Below are 22,494 nucleotides of genomic sequence, written 5' to 3'. Positions count from 1 at the left end.
TTTAAAATGTCTTGATTAGGAGTCTCTGATTCACCATAATAACCTTTAACAAATAAAGATTATTGATAAACTACCATGTCCAAGAATTTTAGGATTCGTTTCACTGCACCTATTTCCACTAGTGTTTTTACTAATTCTACTAATTCTGGCCTCAAATAAAAAAAGAAATCAGAATACATAGGATGTGTTTTCTTGAAGACAGAGTTAACTCCTCTGAAAAATAACAAAACACTATTTTTTTTAAAAAACCATTGGGACAACACAGAATTACATTTTAGGATAACAGTAAATAATGAGTGTTTCAAGCTTTTTCATGTAATAACTGCAATATTGCAGATTAAATGTTTTCTGATTTAAAGCTTTTTTAAGTCCACTAATATACTATTTCTAATTACTATGTTACCTAAGGAGTAAGGATGTTAAGAAAGCCAAATATTTTACAAAGAAAACAGAAAATGCAATTATAATCATAGTCATTTCTTAATTTAGTCTCTTATAAATGATTTTTAGACTTACAAATACTCACAAAATCACATAATTCATTATTTTTAGAAGGCAATGAACATTCCTGTAAATGGAGGCAAATTGTATTATGTTCACACAACATTGGGTTGCATTTAACTATAGGGAGACTGATGAAGATAGTGGGAACTCAGATTCAAATAATTAATCAGAATGTTCATTAGGAAAACAGATAATCTTAAGAGTTTGATTATTAAATCACACCATTTTAATACTATTTATTCAAATCATTTAATAACTGTTGTTGTACAAGAAACAACGGTGATGTGTTGCAGGTGTAGGAGGCATGTTGGAGAAACAAGACGTAAGTCGCTGCTCTCCTACTGTTTACTTTCTGATAAAGACAAACAGGAAAGAAACCAAGGAACGGGAGAAAGGAAGAAAGGAGGGAGGAAGAATTAAAAAATGACTGTCAAATGTTGACTGAATTAATTGTTAAAAAATAATAGAGAAGAAGTGTACTAATGAATACTAATGAAAATATTCTCAATAGATTAGTCAGGCTTTAATCAAGGAAACAGATCCGCTATGAGTATGCAATCAGGAATTTATTATCAGAATTAGACATTTCACAATTGTAGGAGGAATTGAGAAAGTAAGTCCACAAAGGGAAGCTGGAAGATTAGAAATCATTAGAAGTCGCTAAGTAGTTCTCCTGAAGCACTGGCACAGGGCGGCGATGGTAAAGCTTCTAGGAAATCTGAAAACAACTTCCAGCTGCTGGTATAAGCTGCGGTGGGTGCTGGTATAGAAGTATCAGGAAAGCTGCTGCCTGTTTACAGTTTCTGCCCCTGTGAATTTACAGCCAAGCATTATTGGGCCTGGGAGGCAGGGTCAATGGACAGGAAGAAGAGCAAAATTCAAAGTGAGGATAAACTGGGACCCACCAGCCCTTCCACAACTGTCTTTCTCTGTGTCCTACAATGATGACCTTTAGGGAGTTGATGGTTGCTGATTCACTGGTCCAATTCTTATGCAAACTTCTCTTGTGGCCAAAGCTAACCTGGAACTATACAGGGAAGATGATTCTGAGAAATGTAGTTCCAGATTAGCCAAGCTGATGTAATATAAACACTCCCATTGGGAGTTTTGGAGTACACGCAATTCCTCTTTTATCTATGCTATTTTGTATCTATATTTACTACTTACTATATGTTATTTCAAAATAAAGTCATAAGCAAAATAATTCCTTTGGAAATGATATTAAAATCAAAGTCAGTAAGTACAAAGCGGTAAAGTTATAAGATCCCTTTTGAGTTTTGGTGATTTTGCATGTCATTCTGATTATTCACCGAGGCTGTGCACTTGGCAAATATCACTTCAAATTCTTATGAAATTCCCACAGCGTAGTGGCAATTTGCCAGAGTATTTTCCTAACAACAACAACAAAAATAAGTGAAGTGAGGAGAACTCTAGTAGTTTATGCAATACCCATGTTGAGGTGAAGCCCCACAAGATGCGAGCCTGATGACTACTCACTGGTCTATGCAGTGAAGACAATGTTCTCTGATGCAGTAAGGCAGAATAGTTATCACAGGTGGGATCGATTGGTCCGTAAGTGTATTATTTACTCTCTTTCCTTAAATGCATGGAATAGATCCATACAACTCAGATCATTTTTCAGAAAATGTTGAGGATTGACAACCACATCCAAAACTCTGGCAATCTTCACAGAATAAAAACAAGTTATTGCACACTTTAAACTGAGTGGGCTTGCATATGATTTAATAAATGTGATTTTGGATGTTTCAGTATGAATTAAATTTATTTTAGCAATTTTCTGGAGCCCAGCTATGCCACTGATATTATTTCATTCTCTGGTAATCAACACCCAGCCAGAGTCAACCAGTTTGACTTTTTTTAACATGATGCATCTATTGTATTTAGACAGTACTTATAAAAAAAAAAGCAATTTGAATTGGAAAGTTATTTGATATTGAAGACAAAGTCTTAAAGCTGATTTGTAGTTAAAATAAACAGACATTTTTTATATTACCAAATGTAATATCATCAAAATCCTGTAAGATAATATTCATATCAATGGAACACTTTAAGTTGTCAGTTGCTATAAAATTGAAATGGAGAAAATACAGTGTTTGCTTCTAAAGAATTACAATTTAAGGTCAGATGAACTGTATTTTCTCCTCTACATCTATCAAGTAGATTTAGAGTGTGTGATTAAAATGAAAGTAACCTGTATAGATCAACTTTAGAGATGGATGGAGAAAATGCTTTAAGAGAATGTAAATTGCATATTAAAGTAAACAATTCTACAAAATGTGGGGCTTCAAGTAAAAAAGTATTTTAGCAAATTTACTAGTTAGGTTCTTATTGGTATATTCTTTGGTTAATGGCTATAAATCAGCATGCTTTATGTTAGTATTAAAAAAAAAAGTGTTTCCACAAGATGTTGGCAGTGACCCTCCCTGGAGTAAAACAATCTACACAGTGGTTTTCTATGAGTAAAATAATTACAAGAAAATGTGAATTTGGAAAAGTGTAGTATGGAAGTGATCACACCAGAGATAAGAAAGTTCACAATAACCAAGTTTGATCTCCTGTTTTTATAGGAAGCATTCTGTCTCATAGTTCCATATTCCATAGTGACAATAACCATGAAGAGGTTTTCATTAGTACCAAAAAACACTAAGATTAATATATTAAACAACTTTTAAGAACTGCATTATATTTAGTTCCTTCATCCATAAATATGGACTGATTCTTATTTAATTCTAAGAGTTGTGAAGATTAAATGAGATAAACCATGAGAATATATAGGACATCTTTTGATACTTGGTGTGTGTGTCCTAGATCATTTTCTCCCTTTTCTTGAGGTTTATTTACTATGGCACAATTTACAGAGTTAATTTACTTGCTTCAGAGGATTCACTCAAGTACAAAAAGGGCCAGGAGGAACTCTGAGAACAAATGTCAGATTGGCTTACATGCAAACCATTTTTGCTTCTAATACACCAACTTTTTCCTTCCTGGAGCAGAAAAGCTTATGTCACAAAACAAAAAACAGAAACAAAACAACACACACACACAACTCACACAAAAAAAGTCACTACTCTCTAAGACCTGTATGTCTTACTAACTCCCAACAATATGCTACCACTTAAAATTATTTGACCAAATAGGGAGCTATAATCCATTTATCCTGATGTGATTTCTATGTCTCTTACCACCTTTTCTATTCACTGGGACCAAGATAGCCTTACCATTCCCCTCAGCTAGACTGAACTTTAGACGGGTTTCTTCCTTACTATAGGCCCTTAACCTCCCTTTTCTCAGAGCATTTACTGTAAATACTTGTAATTTCAAATTCTTTCTCCACCCTTTTGAAATGTACATAAACCTTCTCCAGGCTTCTAACCAGTTTTGCAATCCAGGAATGTCTTTCTCAAGGTCCTAGGAATTATCTCTTTGAAAGGTAACCATCAAGAAAGATAGTATCCTATTTCCCATTGGAGGATAAAAGCCTAACTTGATAAGTGCTTATTAACAAATGCAGCTGGCTTAATCACAAAGAAAACCATTTTCAAACTTAGGAATGGTTCAGTGTGCTGGACACATTCCACTAGCCAACCCCACCCTCCAGTACTTTTTCACTAGCACACCTCAGCACTTAAAATCCCTCTTAACTTTTGTTTCAGTGGAGTAGAGTTCAGTCTCTCCCCTCTGTAGTAAGACTTGAAGAGTCTTACTTGCCTGCTTAACTCTGGTGCAAGTTTTCTTTGATGGTTCTCTTCTAACAGTAAGTCATCTGGTTCATCATTACAAGAACATTCTTGCCAATATTCTCAAATCATTGCCCCCTTTTTGGCCCAAACCCCAAATCCATATGATCAGCTTCTCCAGTGCTTCCTATGGAGAAAAACACACAATGAGCTGACTCACTTCACTCTCCCGCTGTTGACTTCAAGTTCTAGAACACTGTAAACCTCAAGAAGATACTGATTTTTAAAGAGTAACAGCCCAATTTTGTTAACGTACAATAAAGGATGTATCTTTCCATTCATCAGGAAACATGTTTTGCCATATTTCACCTCTATTATCTCCTCCATGACAGTCCCCTATACAAATAGGGAACTGTAAGTCTGGCACCTTCCTTTTCTCCTGGGATCAGAGTTGTCACTCTCTCCATGTGTGGTGCATTCTGGGGATCCAGGGGGACACTGCCCTGTAGCCTGAGAGAAACAAGAAGAGGAAGGGACCCCAGAGGAGTCAGAACTGCCCACCCTTTCATCAGGTCCCCCTGTCGGGTTCACCATGCAGCCTGCTGCTGCAAAGTGGTAGGATCAAGGGAGTACGTCTTCACTGATTTTGTGTTGAAGACAGTGAAGATGTTAATGTAAATTTAGAAAAATCCAAACTTCCCATCAGTTGTCCTGGAGGAAGTGATAATTTTAAACATTTCAATGAAATTGATCTTTTTCACTGTATTGATCCAAATGATCCCAAGCATAAAAGAATGGACAGGGCGATTTTATTGTGTTTACCAAAGGTGAATCTGGCCAGTCATGGACAAGGTTGACAAAAGAAAGGGCAAAGCTTAACTGGGTCAGTGTGGACTTTAGTAACTGGAGAGCCTGGGAAGATGATTCAGATGAAGATATGTCTAATTTTGATCATTCCTCTGAGATGATGAACAACAGGGTGGTGAGGAGGATGTAGATTGACCAGAAGTAGATGGAGATGATGATTCACAAGACAGTGATGATGTAAAAACGCCAGCTCTGGAGTAAGGAATGTTGTCATCACTGGATTTTGAGGAAGAAAAATAACTTCTCTGTAAGATTTCATAATTAAGAGAATTCCTGAGTTGATAGCTCTAAAGGCAGATGCTGTATTTGCCCCCTTTGACCCATTTTTCAACCTGTTTATTATTTTAAAGGCTTCACCAAAGTGATAGGTACCATTGTGTGGGACAATTTTAAGTCAGCTAAAGCAATAGCCCTATACATGAACTTTTCTCAGACTACCATGATGGTGTTGAAGTCCTAGGCAATTGATACAGCAGTTGTGATAAATGAAAACATTTCACCTCAGTCTCCTTTGCTTCAGAACATAGGTACTGAAATGATAGGAAGCTCTTGGCTTAGAAGAAAGATAACTAAACTTTAGATTTTATTTAAAAAAATTTTTTTTAATGTTTTTATTTATTTTTGAGACAGAGAGAGGCAGAGCATGAGCAGGGGAGGGGCAGAGAGAGAGGGAGACACACAATCTGAAGCAGGCTCCAGGCTCTGCACTGTCAGCACAGAGCCTGACGCCGGGCTCGAATTCACGGACTGTGAGATCATGACCTGAGACGAAGCCGGATGCTTAACCAACTGAGCCACCCAGGCACCCCTAAACTTTAGATTTTATAACATGGACTCAAAGTGGCTGATGAAACAAATTGTTTGATACTTTGGTAACTTGTTCCTCAAGTATATCTTCCAGGATTATTTCAATAAATTTTATTTTTCAAAAAAAAATTACTTCACATTTTTGTAAGTGATCACTTGTTCCAGATGTATCTTAGCTAACAGTAGTAAATGCCCTAAATTAGATGGTTTTGAACACTGTACATTTGGTATGTTTGACCCTTACACTTTTGTACATTGTTGCTTGAGAGTCTGTACATTTAGACTAAATTTGTATTTGCACTGTCAGTATGGCAAATGAGTGAAAAAAATGTTGATACACTATTGGATTTTTTATTTCTTTTTTTTTTTTTTTTGATTTAGCTTGTCCCAGGCTGAAAACCTCAATTTATATCTATGACAGTGGGAATTTTTTTTAATGTCTACATTCTTTCTGATAAACTGTTGGAAGACAAAAATCAAAACAAAACTGTGATGCTAAATTCCTGTACTTAAATTCTTATAATGGTTTTCAATTACTGTCCAGATTAAGACCAAAATCCTTATAGTTATCCAATTACTATTACATATCTGATCTCAAAATCAACTTAATTTTCTATAATTTGACTTAATTTCTGTCTCTATTTTATCACTGTGGGTGAAGAATCTCAGTCTCTTCGAGGGTCACCAACACTCCCATATCCTAGAGTGTTATGTCAAAGCAAGAGTTGGGGGAAGGAGAACAATGTACTTACTCTTTGGCTTTGCTCCAGTAGTCTGACAGTGAAATACACATTACCCAGTTGGTTTGGCTACTTCAGGTCCAGTGACTTCAACTATCCTGTGCCAAATGGAACAGAGAATATTTTGGAGAAATTGTCCGGGGCTCCATCTTCCTAGACAAACCGTACACCTCTCTGTGGTGACTTGCTAGATCCCCTGTGATCTTCCAGAAGGCTGTCCTAGTCCCAAGACCCACCAACACTACTCTCTTTTTTTCTCTTTATGTTTTTCTCACTTTTTCACTTCATCCCTTTCTCTATCCTCTATGTATCTCTACCTTCTGTTCTATCTACAGTTCAAGGGATGTCTTTTTATTCTTGGGTGTCATAGATAGGAGCCTCCTGCTGCCTTTGGCTTCCCTCAATATATATTGTTTATACCGGGAAACTTCTCCCTAATTGATGCATAATTTCTGAAAATAAAAATTATAAAGACTTACAGGTCTTGTCCTGTTTTCTTCTCTGCCACATCTCGCCCCCCAAATGAGGACAGAGCCCACTAGCTTCTTGAATGGAGAGACAGGTAAAGATGGAAAACTTATGCTTAATATCAATACCACAACATTTACAATTGTATTTCTACTTCATCTCCTCACTCGTCCACATTCTCTCTACATTCCTATAGCATCATATGGTTCATAGCTTCCTGAATGAATGTGCTCATTTGTATTTCCTAATCTTTCAACGGTTGTGTTTATCCTCTGTTCAGAATGACTCTTCATTTGTGGACAGAAATGTGTGCATTATGATGAAAGAGGAGATAAGTGTGCCTCTGCCAATACCTTAATATTTGGGTGTATCACCCTTTTCCCAGACGGTGGAACTATTTGGCCATGGACCAATTAAGAAGTCAGTGTACATCTCTGGATTAAATGATAGTAAACGTTAATTTTTTTCAGATAAAAACAACATTTATCTATCCATACACATATATTTTTATATGTTCACATGTATGTATGCATATATGTATGAATACACATGCATATATGTATGTTTAAAAGTGGGAGTATTTTATTTAAACTGCACGAATCTGTTGACCATTTTGTGAAACCTGTAGTATTCATGAATACTACTTTGAATACTTCTATTTATTAAATATTCACCTCTAACATTTTATGTATTAAGCTGCCATCTTAGTGTTCTGTCACCAACTCTTTAGACATATCATGATTCATTACTCCCAAGTTACCTTATATTAAATACTTAATGAGTTTGGGGAGACTATTCACTTGATAGTAATTGTGACTACATTAGTGTTATCGACAGAGCTTCCACAAACCAATACTTTCTGTGACTTACCTTTGAAAATGAATAAACACATGTTTTATGAAGATGATGATTACTTTCAATAACTTACAATGACATTTTCTGACTTCTGCTCTTGAATTCTGAGGATGGAGCTCTGTATGTAGTTTAGAGCTCATCTATAGAAAATCCCTAGTTAAATCCCTTTGGGAAGGTGTTTTTAATGGTAAGGACTTAGATTATCCTCAATGCTTTTTTTAACCTCTATCTACTGTGTGTATCCTTATATAAATTTTGTTTTCATGGTTATCAACCACAGGTAGGCCCTCAATACAGCTTAGGGATTCTTCTAGATTCATTGGTCTACTCCTCTAACTTTGCTCATGGCATCTATTTTAAACTTTCAAGGTTATTAGTGATGTAGTGTTGCCGAATTATATGATCACCTTCTGGTTCTTATCTTGACCTATCAGCCATTATCAGGCTACTTTGCCTTAAGATGTCCATTATCATTCTGAGAAGCAGCTCTTTCAGTAATAAGAGACTGACAAGTTAACCGGTTCCTGCCAATGATTCAATCAAGATTCCATGCAATGAAAGACATTTTTCTGTTTTTAAAAAGTTTTTATTTTAATTCCAGCACAATTAATATTAAGTGTTACATTAGTTTCAAGTGTACAATATAGTGATTCAACACTTCCACACATCACCCAGTGCTCATCACAACAGTGCACACTTTAATCCTCATCACCTATTTAACCCATCCCCCCATCCACCTCTCCTCTGGTATTCATCAGTTTGTTGTCTGTAGTTAAGAGTCTGTTTCTTGGTTTCTCCCTCTCTTTGTTTGTCTGTTTTGTTTCTTAAATTCCACATGAGTGAAATCACATGGTATTGGTCCAAAAGACATTTTTCTTCATTAGAGTTCTACAGCCTTAAACTTGCCATTCTCCACCTCTTACTCTTTATTCCAAGCACACCAATTTCCTCATGTCTTGAATATTTGCAAATGCTACTCCTCTCTGTAATGTCCATTCCACATCCTTCGCTTTTAACATGCAGCTCAGTGATCCGGAAAGTCATCTCTATGCACCCACAGTTATTCTGCTTCCCTTGTCTGGGTCTCAGTCTTCCTCCATCCAAGCACTTCCTCTGTGACAGGAATTTTTAAATTGTTTTATTATCTGTTTATTTACTGGCTTTTCCATAAGATAGTTCTTTTGCAGAGTTTAGGAACTTTCAAAGGACAGCCATTTGATAAATGTTTGCCGAATAGATTAAAGAATGAATATCCATTTTCCCCCATGTTATCTTTTTTCCTAACTTTTCAGATGTAAGTATTTTGAAACTTGAAAAGTGAAATTATTTTGAAAAAATCAGTCTTGTAACCATTATGTGCTAATATTTATAAAGACAGCTATAAACATATATTTTTTGTTTTCAATTTTGAAACTATTTAATATTGTTGACAAAAACAAAATTGGTTTCCTAAATGTAAGTTAGAAAATTAATTAATATGTTGAATAAAACAGAAATCACGGCTCTGGGGGTAATTTAATGTTTAAAAATTTAAAAATAAGATGCACAATGTAAATTTTTGTTTTTCTAAAATTCACTAAAAAAAATCTTGCTAGTATTCTACGTTCACTGGAGAGCTGCAATATAATTTGTAAGGCAGGAACGTTTCAATACTAAGATTTGCTTATTAATTCCCTGAATTAGAACAGTTCTTAAAGGAAAAACAACTAAATTGCAGCCAGCATGAAGAAGTTGGATTTGGTGATGATTGCTATCTTTAAAGAGTGTGACCTTACCTTATTCTGTCCTATGCCTAAAGGCATTGAAAGTACTCTAAATTAATTTTTAGGACTACACAAAAAATGTTTCCTTTAATCGCTGAATCCAAGAGCTGTATGCCCCTTGGTGCTCTGCTATCATGTTTTTAATCTTCATAACATGATTCTGTAATTTGTCCTATTTATGGAAAGAATTCTGCAAATTTTTCCTGAACTACTTTTTTTTTAAAGTCTTGGCAGTAAAATGTACCTCTTATACCTCCTGCCAATACATCTCTGAAATAAGGAAAACAATGTTCCTTTGCATTGTATGTTCAATCAACTTGTCTTCTCCCAGTGTTTAAAGATGCCTTTAGGGTTGCCAATAACAGACAAACAGTGGTGCTCATATATCTTGAATATCTTTGTGTGTTTCCAAAGTGGCAGAAGCTTAAAGAGAGTTTAACTTGTGCCAAGCACTGAAATTTTCACAGTAACCCTTTATGTGTCATCAGTGACTTTATGCATAATGAAACTGAGTCTTAGAAAAGTTTAGTAACTTGCCTAAGGTCAGTCATATAGCAAGTAGCTGAAATATGATTTTATAGAGCCAAACTTACAGAAAATGTGGTATGAACATGGATTATTACTATGTCTTTGCCTTCCTCCTACAAATTAAACAAAAATGACCAAAAGATTATTACAACTGGTAGAAAATTATATGTCTTGAACACCATGCAGAAAATGAATTATTATGCCACCTATGCCAAATAATTTCTAGATATGATGCAGAAAGGACTAAAAATAAGCCATTGAGGACAAGCATTATCTCTTGTGGAGAAAGTGGTACTATATCCCTGAAAGCACAGAGAGGCAATGCTAAGAGCTTGGAAAATACTGGACTGTCTCCTGAGGCAGCAGATTACACCCTGCATAAAAGACATAGGGACTCAGTCCAAAAGAGGAAGCCAGCCTGATCAGAAGGTAGTTATGGGAAACATCCTGTAGGTGCAGAAATTTTTCTAAAGGGGGAGAGGATTTAGTTAAGAGGAATTATATATCCACCATGAGATCAATCATCACTTTAATCAAGCTAGTGGATCCCCTAAAAGAAAATTAGATTAAAATTAGAAGACAAAATACTAACATAACAAGAATTATCTGTATTTGGTATCTCTATTTCTATTTCTTCCATTCTGTCTTGATCCTACTCCAACATGACTTTTCCCTCCATCTCTCCACTAAAATTTCTCTTGTCAGGATCACTAATGTTTTTAATGTTGATGAATCAAATAATCCTCTTCTGGTTCTCATATTACCTGGCCTATTAGCAGCATTAGATCCAGCTGATCATCCCTTTCTTCCTACCACTTGTTTCCATTACAGTCTCTACAGCTGGCCCCACATCCTCATGCTTAATGTTGTAGTGTCTATGGCTCAATGCTTGGTTCTCTTTGTCAAATACATTCTCTCTCAGTAATCTCACCTAGTCTCATGGCTTTAAATACTATCGAATCACTGATGATAATTCTCAAAAGTATGTCTCTAGCCTGATTTTCTATGGTGGACTCCATACACATGTCCAACTGCCTACTCAATCTATTTTCTTGGATATCTTGTAGGAATCTGTAGCATAAATATCCAAAGTGGGACTTTGGGACTTTTCCCACAAATCTACTCCACTTAAAAGTCTTACCCATTTCAGTTGATGGAATTCAACCTTTAAATTACTTAGGTGAAAACCTAATGTTCAATCTGTGAACAAATATTGGATTTTTTTATTTGTACTTACATACTAATTATAGTAATATATAGGAACAGAAGCCAAAAGAATAGAGATGGAGATGAAGAGACATTTTATTCTCTATGTTAATAATTTTTGAATCATATGAATGTATTACCTGTACAAAAGTTAGGTGTAAAATTTCAAAGGCTGAAATGAATATGGATATATTACTCATAAGGACAATGATAAATAAGATGTTACCATATTACCTCCCTGAGAAGAAATAAAAGTTGCATATTCCCAATCTTTTACAAGGGAGAATTAGAATTTTATTATCTGCATAATGATCCACAGAATAAAAACAACCACAATCTTTAGCTTTATCATTTGCTACCAAAAAACAGTTTATATAGATGAACTACTTTAAAAAAAATCAGTATTTATTAATACATTTCTGTGAGTACTTATTGCTTCTTATGTCACCAGTCGATAGTATTTATATGCTCAACAGTCCATAAAATTTAGATGAGCAATAAAATGAGAAGCCCCAGATTTGTATTATTTGTATTATTTCTCTGTTCTTAAATTTCAAAACATGACAAACCACACTTTAATGTTTATATATTAACTGTAATTTCTGCTTACAAAAAATGTTTTGGTTATACTTTGAAATGTATGATTGTAAGATTCCCCCTCCCCCGCTGCCAAAGAAGAGACTAATAAAATGCTGAGAATTAAAGATATTGAAACTAATTTCATAATTAATCCCATGATATAAGATAGGGAGAATTTAGAAGAAAAATATGGAGTCTATGGGTTTCCCTTTAATTGCAATTGAGTAATGATAGAGAAGCTATGAAGTTCTGCTTTCAGTTCCAATGTGTCAAGAACTTAGAAGTCATTACTCCCATGAAAAACTGAAAATAAGCCACTTTTCTTGGACCTATTAAAGAAATAGGGTCCAGAGTAAGCCTTGAAATCTGGAGAGAAATAGTAATATAGAGAATCTCAACCAAGGTCAGCTTACATAGAGCAGAAGATATTATAGCCATAAAGCTGTTGGAGTAAAGAATTTTGACCAATTGTTGGAGGCTTAGTCTTGGTGAAAATGTGTGAGAGTGAGAAACTCCTGGAGGCCACAGTCAGATCCCCACACTTTCATGGGTATTGATGTGGGAAACAAAGGCAGAAGGAAATGGCAGATAAAATTAAATTTCCTTATAACCTGCAGCCCATTTGAAAACACTTAAGGTGTTGGGGGGAGGGGTGGTGCAGAGTAGAGCCTTTCTCCAGGAACTCCCTACTGTCTTAATGCTTTGAGAGAAAAACAACCTTGGCTTGTGGAGGGAGCTAGGCCATCAGTATCCTGTGAGTCTTCGTTAGCATATGAAAATCTCATTGGAAACTTCCCCTGGACTTTACCTCCCCCCCAACTCCGTAGTGTATAACCAGTCTCTCCTCATGGTCTTAGGGCAGCTCTTCCTGTCCACAGGTCCTGTCCCCATGGTTTAATAAAATCCCCTTTTTGTACCAAACACATCTTCAAGAATTCTTTCTTGGTTGTTGGCTCTGGGCCCCACGAACCCCACTATCACCTCCAAAACCTCATCAATTATTATCTCTAGGAATCCTGCTAGGTTCTCATAGTGAAGATCAGGGACAAATCCCCTCATGTTTCTGGCAGCGGTAGGGGGAAAGTAACCATTTTGAAATATGTCCAAACTATGAAAAAGAACTTTTTCCCAAAGGAAACAACTTCACCAGAACCTTATCTACCTGGGGAAAGGACAATTAGCTAAATGCAGCTCTGGCTCTTGTGTTCCCTAAACACAAGAGAGGAGAGGGGAGAGGGAGAGAAAAGGTAAGAAACATAACGTGAAGGTCACAGCCCAGGAACACAGGTCCACTAAAAGATTGAGATTTAATTCAGAAGATTATAGAATACTTACCCTTCCCTCACCTAATGTCTTACGACTACATCAACAAGACTTCAGAATAATAGCAGATCATAGCTAAAAGAACTCTAAGACACAGATTTAAACTAAGGGTTTCTCAGAGGCACGCAAAGACAAAAAGGTAGACAAAAATAAGGACATTGGAGGTTAGTGAAACCTATAGTGCTTATGATGTGATTTAATGTTGGGATCTGGGAGCAAATGGCCAAAAAAGAATTCTTTAACCTCCATGTATTTGTGGTTTTTCCCATTTTTTTTTCTTGTGATTGACTTCAAGTTTCATAGTGTTGTGGTCTGAAAATATCCATGGTATTTTGTACTTGTTGAGGGCTGATTTGTGACATTTTCAGTGCAAAAAACGTATACAACTGTATAAAAACACAGGGACAGGATGTATGAGCAGAAAGGGCTGCATGGGCATTGTGAGGAGATATTGATTATATAATTTTAAGCTGGGGTATGAAGGGCAGAGATGAAGTTTCCAAAAGGATTTTCATGTTAAAGAAGATTTACAGGATCCTGAAATGCTGGCTATTGTCAAGCTAAGGTTGCTTTCTGCCTTTGGCAAAGCATTAATGTTAAGATAGTTGGGAATTCCTGGAGGAATGTCATTCTTTCCCTGTCTCAAGTATTTATCAGTGGGCTTTAAGTTATAAAGAAACTTAATTTTATCTACATTTCCTTTAGCCTTTGTTCTCCACATTCCTTATAGCTATAGCAAACATTAAACATAACCCAACTCTTAGTAAAATTAATATAAAACCTCATACCAAAGCCTATTTATTTCAGTTCCTATTATTTAATACATCATTTCCAGGTTTTAGCAACAATTACAAAGTGTGCTGTTGGTGGTTAGTTTTATGTATCAAGTAGACTGGGCCAGGGGGTAGTTGGATGTTTTAGTCAAACATCCTTGTGTTGGTAAGGGTGTTTTGGATGACGTTAACATTTGAATCAATAGACTGAGTAAGGCAGATTTCCTTCCCTAAGGTAAATGGGATTCATCCAATCAACTGAAGGCCTAACCAGAACAAAAAGTCTGAGTAAGAGCATTCCTTCTGCCTGACTGCCTTAGAGCTAGGACATCAGTCTTTTCTTGCTTTTAGAGTCAACTGAGTCTTCACCTCTTTCTGGGTCTTAAGGCTACTGGTTTTTAGGTTGTACACCATCAACTGTCCTGGTTCTCAGTCTTTTGGACTGGAAATAGAACTATACCATCAACTTTTTCATGTTTCCAGCTTGCTGACTGCAGATTTTGAAACTGGCCAGTCTCCAGAATTATGTGAGTCAAATTGTTTTAATAAATCTCTTAATAGATAGATAACAGAAGGAAGGAAGGAAAAAGAAAAGCAGACATCCTATTGATTACTTCTTTGGGGGAACTGTAGCAAACACATGCCCCAAAATGAAATGAAAAAACACAATCTGGGGCACCTGGGTGGCTCAGTCAGTTAAGTGTCTGGCTTCAGCTCAGGTCATGATCTCACAGTTCACAAGTTCAAGCCCTACGCTGATAGCTCAGAGCCTGGAGCCTGCTTTGGATTTTGTGTCTCCCTCTCTCTGCTCCCTCCCCTGCTTGTGCTCTCTCTTTTTTTCTCAAAAATAAATAAGCATTTAAAAGAAAGAAAGAAAGAAAAAAACAGTCTGAATAGACAAAGCAAACATCAGAAACTGACTCGGATATGAAACAAATTTGGAATTATCAGACAGAAAACTTAAAATAAGTATGATTAATATATTAAGAGTTATAATGGAAGAAGATAACATGCAAGAACATATGGGTAATATAGACTGAGAGAAGGAAATTTAAAGAATAGAAAAATTTTAGATATAAGAACGTAGAGGCAGAAATACATTATTGGGTGCATCAGTAGACTTAACACAACTGAGGAAGGAATAAGTGAGCTTGATGATATGTCAGTAGAAACTCCCCAACCTGAAATGCAAAAAGAAAAATAATTTTTTAAAAAAGAGAATAGTCGATCTTTTACATGTAGTTGTTCAGTTTTCCCAACCCATTTGTTGACAAGATTGTCTTTTTCTCCATTGTACATTCTTGCCTCCTTTGTCATAGATTAATTGACCATACAAGTGTTGGTCTGTTTCTGGACTCTCTATGCTGTTCTTGTGATCTAAGTGTCTGTTTTTATGCCAGCACCATACTGTTTTGATTACTACAGCTTTGTAGTATACCTTGAAATCTATTGTGACACCCCCAGCTTTGTTCTTTTCAAGATAACTTTGGCTACTTGAGGTATTTTTGTGGTTCCATACACATTTTAGGATTATTTGATCTAGTTCTGTGAAAAATGCTATTGGTATTTTCATAAAGAATGCATTGGATCTGTAGATTGCTTTGGATAGCATGGACACTTTAACAATATTCTTTGACCTATGAGCATAGTATAAATTTCCATTTGTGTTATCTTCAATATCTTTCATCAATGTCTTAATAGTTTTTAGAATATAGGTCTTTCACCTCTGAGGTTAAATTACTTTCTAGGTATTTTATTGTTATTGGTGTAATTGTAAATGGTACTGTTTTCTTAATTTCTCTTTCTTCTTCTTCATTATTAGTGTATAGAGTTGCAGTAGATTTCTGTATACTAATTTTGTAGACTGCAACTTTACAGAATTCATTCTCATAGTTTTTTTGTGGAGTGAAGTTTTATATAAAAAGTATTATTTCATCAGGAAAGAGTGAGAGCTTTACTTCTTCCTCATAAGTTAGATGCCTTTTATTTCTTTTTCTTGTCTGATTTTTATAGGTAGGACTTCCAATATTATGTTGAATAAAAGTGGTGAGAGTGGACATCTTTGTCTCATTCTTGATCTTACAGGAAAAGCTTTCAGTTTTTCACCATTGAGTATAATGTTAACTTGTTTTGTTTTGTTTTTTTAATATATTGCCTTCATTATGTTGAATTATGTTCCCTCTAAACCCACTTGGTTGAGAATTAACTGAACCACTTTTTTATACTGTACACAAAGATAAACTCAAAATAGGTTAACTAGCAAAGTGTGAGACCTGAAACCATAAAATTCCTAGAAGAAAACATAGGCAGTAATCTCTTGGACAGCAGCCTTAGCAACATGGATATGGGTCCTCAAGTAAAAGAAACAAAAGCAAAACTAAACTATCAGGACTACACCAAAATAAAAAGCTTTTGCACAGCAAAGGAAACTATCAACAAAACAAAGGCAACATACTGAATGGGAGAAGATATTTGCCAATGATTTATCTGATAAAGGGGTAATTATCCAAAATATGTAAAAAATTTATACAACTCAATGCCAAAAAAGCAAGCTGATTTAAAAAAGAGCAGAGGAACTGTATAGACATTTTTCCAAAGAAGACATACAGATGGCCAACAAACTCCTGAAAAGATGTTCAACATCACTAATCAGCAGGGAATGTAAATCAAATCATAATGAGATATCACCTCAAACTGGTCAGAAAAAGTAGGATCAGAAAGACAAGAAACAAGTATTGGTGAGGATATGGAGAAAAGAGGACACTTGTGCACTGTTGGTGGGAATATAAATTGGTACAGCCACTGTGGAGTTTCCTTAAAAAATTAAAAATAGAAATACCATATGACCCAGCAATTCTATTGTGTGTTTAATAAAAAAATGAAAACACTAATTAAAAAAAGATACATGAAACTCTATGTTTATTACAGCATTATTTTCAATAGCCAAGATATAGAAGCAACCCAAGTATCCATCCATAGATGAATGGATAAGAAGATGCAGTGTGTGTGTGTGTGTGTGTGAGTTTGTATATCTCCATGTTGTAACAAAATGGATGGATCTAGAGAGTATTATGCTAAGTGAAATAAATCAGAGAAAGACAAATACCACATAATTTCATTTATATGTGGAATCTAAACAACAAATGAACAAACAAAAACAAAGAAACCCTCCCTACCCCCAGACTCTTAAATATAGAGTAAAAACTGGTGGTTGCCAGAGTGGAGGTGGTCGTGGTGGGTGGGCTAAATAGATAAGGGCGATTAAGAGGTGCAAACTTATATTTATAAAATAAATAAGATGAAGATGAAAATTACAGCATAGAGAATATAGTCAACAATATTTTAATAACTTAGTATGGTGACAGTGACTATACTTATTGCGTGAGCATTGTGTAATGTATAGAATTGTCAAATAAATATGTTGTATACCTGAAACTAGTACAACACTGTATATCAATTATACTTTAAATGTTTTTAATGTTTATGTTTGAGAAAGAGAAAGACGAGACAGAGAGACAGAAAGACAGAGAGAGAGAGAGAGGGAGGGAGAAAGAATGTGTGTACAAGCCAAGGATAGGCAGAGAGGGAGACAGAATCCGAAGCAGACTCCAGGCTCTGAGCTGTCAGCACAGAGCCCAACGTGGGGCTCGAATTCATGAACCGTGAGATCATGACCTAAGCCAACGTTGGACGCTTCACTGAATGAACCACCCAGGTGCCCCTCAATTATACTTTAATAACAGATTTTTAAAAACTGAAAAAACTCACATGAAGAGAAAAGGATATCTATGAAAGAGATTGAGCCAATAATTAAAAACCTTCCTAAATAGAATGCACCAAGATCATATGGTCTAACTGGTGAATTCTGCTGAACATTGTGGAAGAAATGATACCAATTTCTCAAAATCTTTCTCAGAAAACACAAACAAGGAACACTTGCTAACTCATTATGTTAGGTTAGCGTTGCCATAATACCAAAATAGGTAAATACATAACAAGAAAGGAAAACTACAGACCAATATCTCTGATGAATATAGATGCAAAAATTCTTAACAAAATTTAGGAAAAATGAATAAAAAGTGTATAAAAAAAGTTATAAGCTACAATCAAGTGAGATTTATTCCAGCTAGGCAGGGCTGGTTCAGCATTCAAAGAATCAATCAATAAAATCCATAAAATAAAGGATAAAGAAGAAAAATCAACAATCATATCAATTGACATAGAAAATGCACTCGGTAAAATCCAGCATACATTTAAGATAAAACCTCTCAACACACTAGGAATGAAGGGGAACTTCCTCAAGGTCACAAAGAATATTGACGAAATACCTATAGCTAACATCATACTTCATGATGAGGAACTGGATGCTTTTCCCCGCAGATCACAAGACAAGAAAGCCCCCTCGCACCATGCCTTTTAAACATCCTACCCAGAGTCTCAGCTGGTACAATAAGCAAGACAAGGAAATAAAAGGTACACAGATTGAAAAATAAGAAAAACACTGTCTTTTCTCACAAATGACATGATTATACATGTAGACAATTGGAATAAAATCAACACACGCAGAAAGAAAAAATTCCTGGAACTAATAATCCATTATTAAAAGGTCATACGATACTAAATTTGTATATAAACTCAATTGCTTTCCTACGCATCAGCAACGAACAAGTGGAATTTGAAATTAAAATCACAATACCAGTTATATTAGCACCAAAAAATGAAATAATTAGGTATAAATCTAAAACGATATGACCAGGATCTATATCCAGACAGCTACAAAACTCTGCAAAGAAATCGGAGATGTGACTTAGTGTAATGTGACCATACACTATTCCTCAGACTTGCTTCAATGGATTGTATCATTTTAGAATCCACTCATTTATAAATCTTTTGTAGAAAAGCATCATCTTACAGTGGAAATAAAACTCTTTTAAAAGTATCCTTTTGTTACTTCAAAGTCTTAGGCTCTTCTAACATAGTACACAACTATTAGTGGGGCAGGTTTGGTGACAGGAAATAACATGTGCTAACATTTTATAGATAAGACTGAGGGCAGATATGGGAGCTATAGACTGGAGATCCTTATGAGTCAAGAATATATCCTACAACTTTTAAGAGTCTTGACTGATCATTTAGATCATCTTTTGAGTGATAGTTTGGTACATAGATCATGGCCCGATTTTATACTTCATCTTTTCTCTTTCTTCCAAGTCTCATTTTGTACACGTTGTAAAGTGGGACAGGAGATACTTGCCTTGTGGAGCTTTGTGAGAATCAGAGATGATGTACATACGTTGCCTAGCCTTTAGTGAGTGCTTCATTAAGGATGACTTAAGAGTAACAATAAGTAACAATAGGTCCTGATTATTACAAAGACATTGAGGGTTGTGATGAGAATAGGGAGTGGGATCCATATGGTAGAGTAGGAAGGACTATGGGAAAAATTCTGATAGATCTGTCTAGAGATGTTTCTATTTTCAGCTTACATAACAGTCTAAAAAGACAGCTGAGGAATTAAACTCTAGCTTTATTTACAGAAGATAGGAATAATGACCACTCATACTCTTTTAGAATTCTTATATTTTGTAATTTTACATTTATCTACATCCCCATGGTGGCAAAATATAACAACATATAAGAACTTATAACAAAATAAATGTTTATGGGATATATATAGCAGAGCAGCTATTGTTTGATGAACTGACTGAGAACATTAAAGACAGGGTGAAGAGGGGCTCCTGGGTGGCTCAGTCAGTAAAACTTTGACTTTGATTTTGACTCAGTTATGATCTCATGGTTCGTGGGATTGAGCCCTGTGTCTGGCTCTGCGCTGATGGCTCAGAGCCTGCTTGGGATTCTCTCTTCTTCTCTCTCTACCCTTCCCCTGCTTGCACATGCATGGCCTCTCTCTCTCTCTCTCTCTCTCTCTCTCTCTCTCTCTCTGTCTCTCAAAATAAACATTTTTTGAAAAAGAAACAGGGTGAAGAGCAGACATTGATTAACTCTGTTGAAGCTAGTTATGAATAACACAGCAGATGGTTGAAGGTAGTCCTCCCCAGATGCTCACACAAGAGAACCTAGCTGAGCAAGAGGTTGATAAAGTCCATCTGGGAGTTGGAGGCAGGATCTGTGTTACCATCAGCTGAGTCTTGCCAATAAAAGCTTCAATAACTAGTATTTATTGAACATTTTATTAAATTCTATCCCTCTAGCACACATCTATAGGGATTCTCTAGTTGAATTTCTAGAACAACTCCATGATGTAAATTCTTTTACCATCATTTTATAGATATAGAAACTGAGCTTTAAGGAAGCTTAGTAATTTGACTTGGTCACAAAACTTATAGCATGAGATGGAGCAAGGACTTGAAGCCAGGATTGTCTGACTTCAATCTCAAACTCTTACCCACGACACTTTATTGTTGCTTAAGATAATAGCTCCCAACATCACAGAATAAATTCATTTCAAGAATAATAATAGTTCTGGGGTGCATGGGTGGCACAGTCAGTTGAGCGTCTGACTTCAGCTTAGGTCATGATCTCACCACTCGTGGGTTCAAGCCCCATGTCGGGCTTTGCACTGACAGCATGGAGCCTGCTTCAGATTTTCTGTCTCCATCTCTCTGCCTCTCCCCTGCTCACACTCTGTCTTTCTGTCTCTCTCAAAAATAAACACTAAAAAAATAACAACAGCTTCTCTCTGTTGAGCATTTAATGTATCTCAGGTATTGCTCTGCTCATATCATTTCATTTAATTCTCACTGGAACCCTATGAGGTTTTCATCTAAGTTTGATTTTTTACCATTTTACAAAGAAACATACTGAGGCTTCTAGAAATTAGATTATTTGCCCAAGGACATAGGTTCATACAAGAGTAGAGACTGGAATCCAGTTCTGACTCCCAAATTCATGTTTTTTAGACTGCAAAAATCCATGGCATTAAAATCAGACAAGAAGGACATCACTGGCTTTTGTAGAAGATCCTTGCTATACCAACTATACAATAATATAAAAATCATGACTACAAGATAGCATGGTCCTACAGGACCTGCCTTATTACTTTGTGGTCACACTTTATAATTCTTCAACAAATATTTATTGAGGTGCTCCTATGCACCATACTCAACATTATGCATATAATTGATCAGATTAATGTCGTGATGGCTCCAATTCAAAGCCTGGTTCATTTCTTCATGGTACTTTTCCTTCATGTGGCTATATTTTTGTCAGGGTTGTTTTCTCTTCTAATATAGCTTAACACTGCCCTTGCAGCTAAAGAAACATTTCTCATTATGATTTGGGCTCTAAAATGACAGCAGGCACGACATTGTTTTGTTTCCCAGGTGAGGAATGAGAATGTTCACAACACTACAGAGGGAACAAAAATCCTCTTTCTGGCCAAAAAACCCTCACATCCAACTTTCTCTTCAGTTTCTGAACACAGCAGCTTCTCTGAATTTAACTGAAGCAGAGGATATTGTCAGAATGAAAACAGTATTAAAATAGTCTGTTGAGTACCAGGTCGAATTTGCTATTATAAGATAAAGCAAAGAGAACACGGTGCTGTGTTGTTTATAAGATGGAGGTAATTTCCTAGGGTTATTTATAAATCATTAGCAGAGCTTGTCTGTGGTTGTCAGGATAGACCTCCACAGATAGGGACTCACTGTTAGAATGTAATTATTACAGCCAGGAGAATGTGGGAGCAAGAGAATTTAGTTTGATAGATAAAGCTATTAAAATAAAATTTTATGTTTCACTGATTATTAAAACATTACTGGATGACTGTAAAAGGCTAGAGAAACTCAGAAAAGTATAAAGAGGAAGTGTGGATTGCCTATACCCTTGACTCCCAGAGACAACTACTCAGCATTTTTAGTCTTTTTAGATCGGATATAATTTCATAGTTGAAGTCTAAGTACAAACAGTGTTTTAATTTCATATCCAATTACGAGCATCTCAGCAGTCTTTCACAGCCATCATTTACTTTGAATCGATGTCTTATAATTTTGTTGCCGTTCCCTGGTGGTAAATCATTTAAAGAAATACAACTCTAGGGGCCCCTAGGTGGCTCAGTCAGTTAAATGTCTGACTTGGTTTCGGCTCAGGTCATGATTTCAAGGTTTGTGAATTTAAGCCTCACATGGGGCTCGACACTGACAGTGAGGAGGAGCTCCTTTGGGATTCTCTCTCTCTCTGCCCCTTCTCTGCTTGTGCTCTCTTTCTCTCAAAATAAATAAATAAACTTAACAAAAAAAAAAAAAAAAGAAATCCAACTCAAATGTGTTTATCTCAAAACGTTTATAGCATAAAAACCTGAATTTAATAATTTATAATAAGCAATATAATTATTTTTTCAGTAATATCAATATTTTCAACCAAT

General features: G+C 35.7%; 1 pseudogene; it reads left to right on the top strand.

The window, feature by feature from the left end:
- The first annotated feature begins 4,794 nt into the window (after positions 1-4,794).
- LOC121029141 (prostaglandin E synthase 3-like) lies at positions 4,795-5,394 on the top strand (annotated as a pseudogene).
- Positions 5,395-22,494: the final 17,100 nt, after the last annotated feature.

The sequence above is a fragment of the Herpailurus yagouaroundi genome, unplaced genomic scaffold (genome assembly GCF_014898765.1).
Source record: "Herpailurus yagouaroundi ecotype Mexico unplaced genomic scaffold, PumYag 139, whole genome shotgun sequence".
Taxonomy (NCBI): Eukaryota; Metazoa; Chordata; class Mammalia; order Carnivora; family Felidae; genus Herpailurus; species Herpailurus yagouaroundi.
The sequence above is the reverse complement of the archived record's forward strand: the minus strand, read 5'-3'. Positions and strand labels throughout refer to the sequence as shown.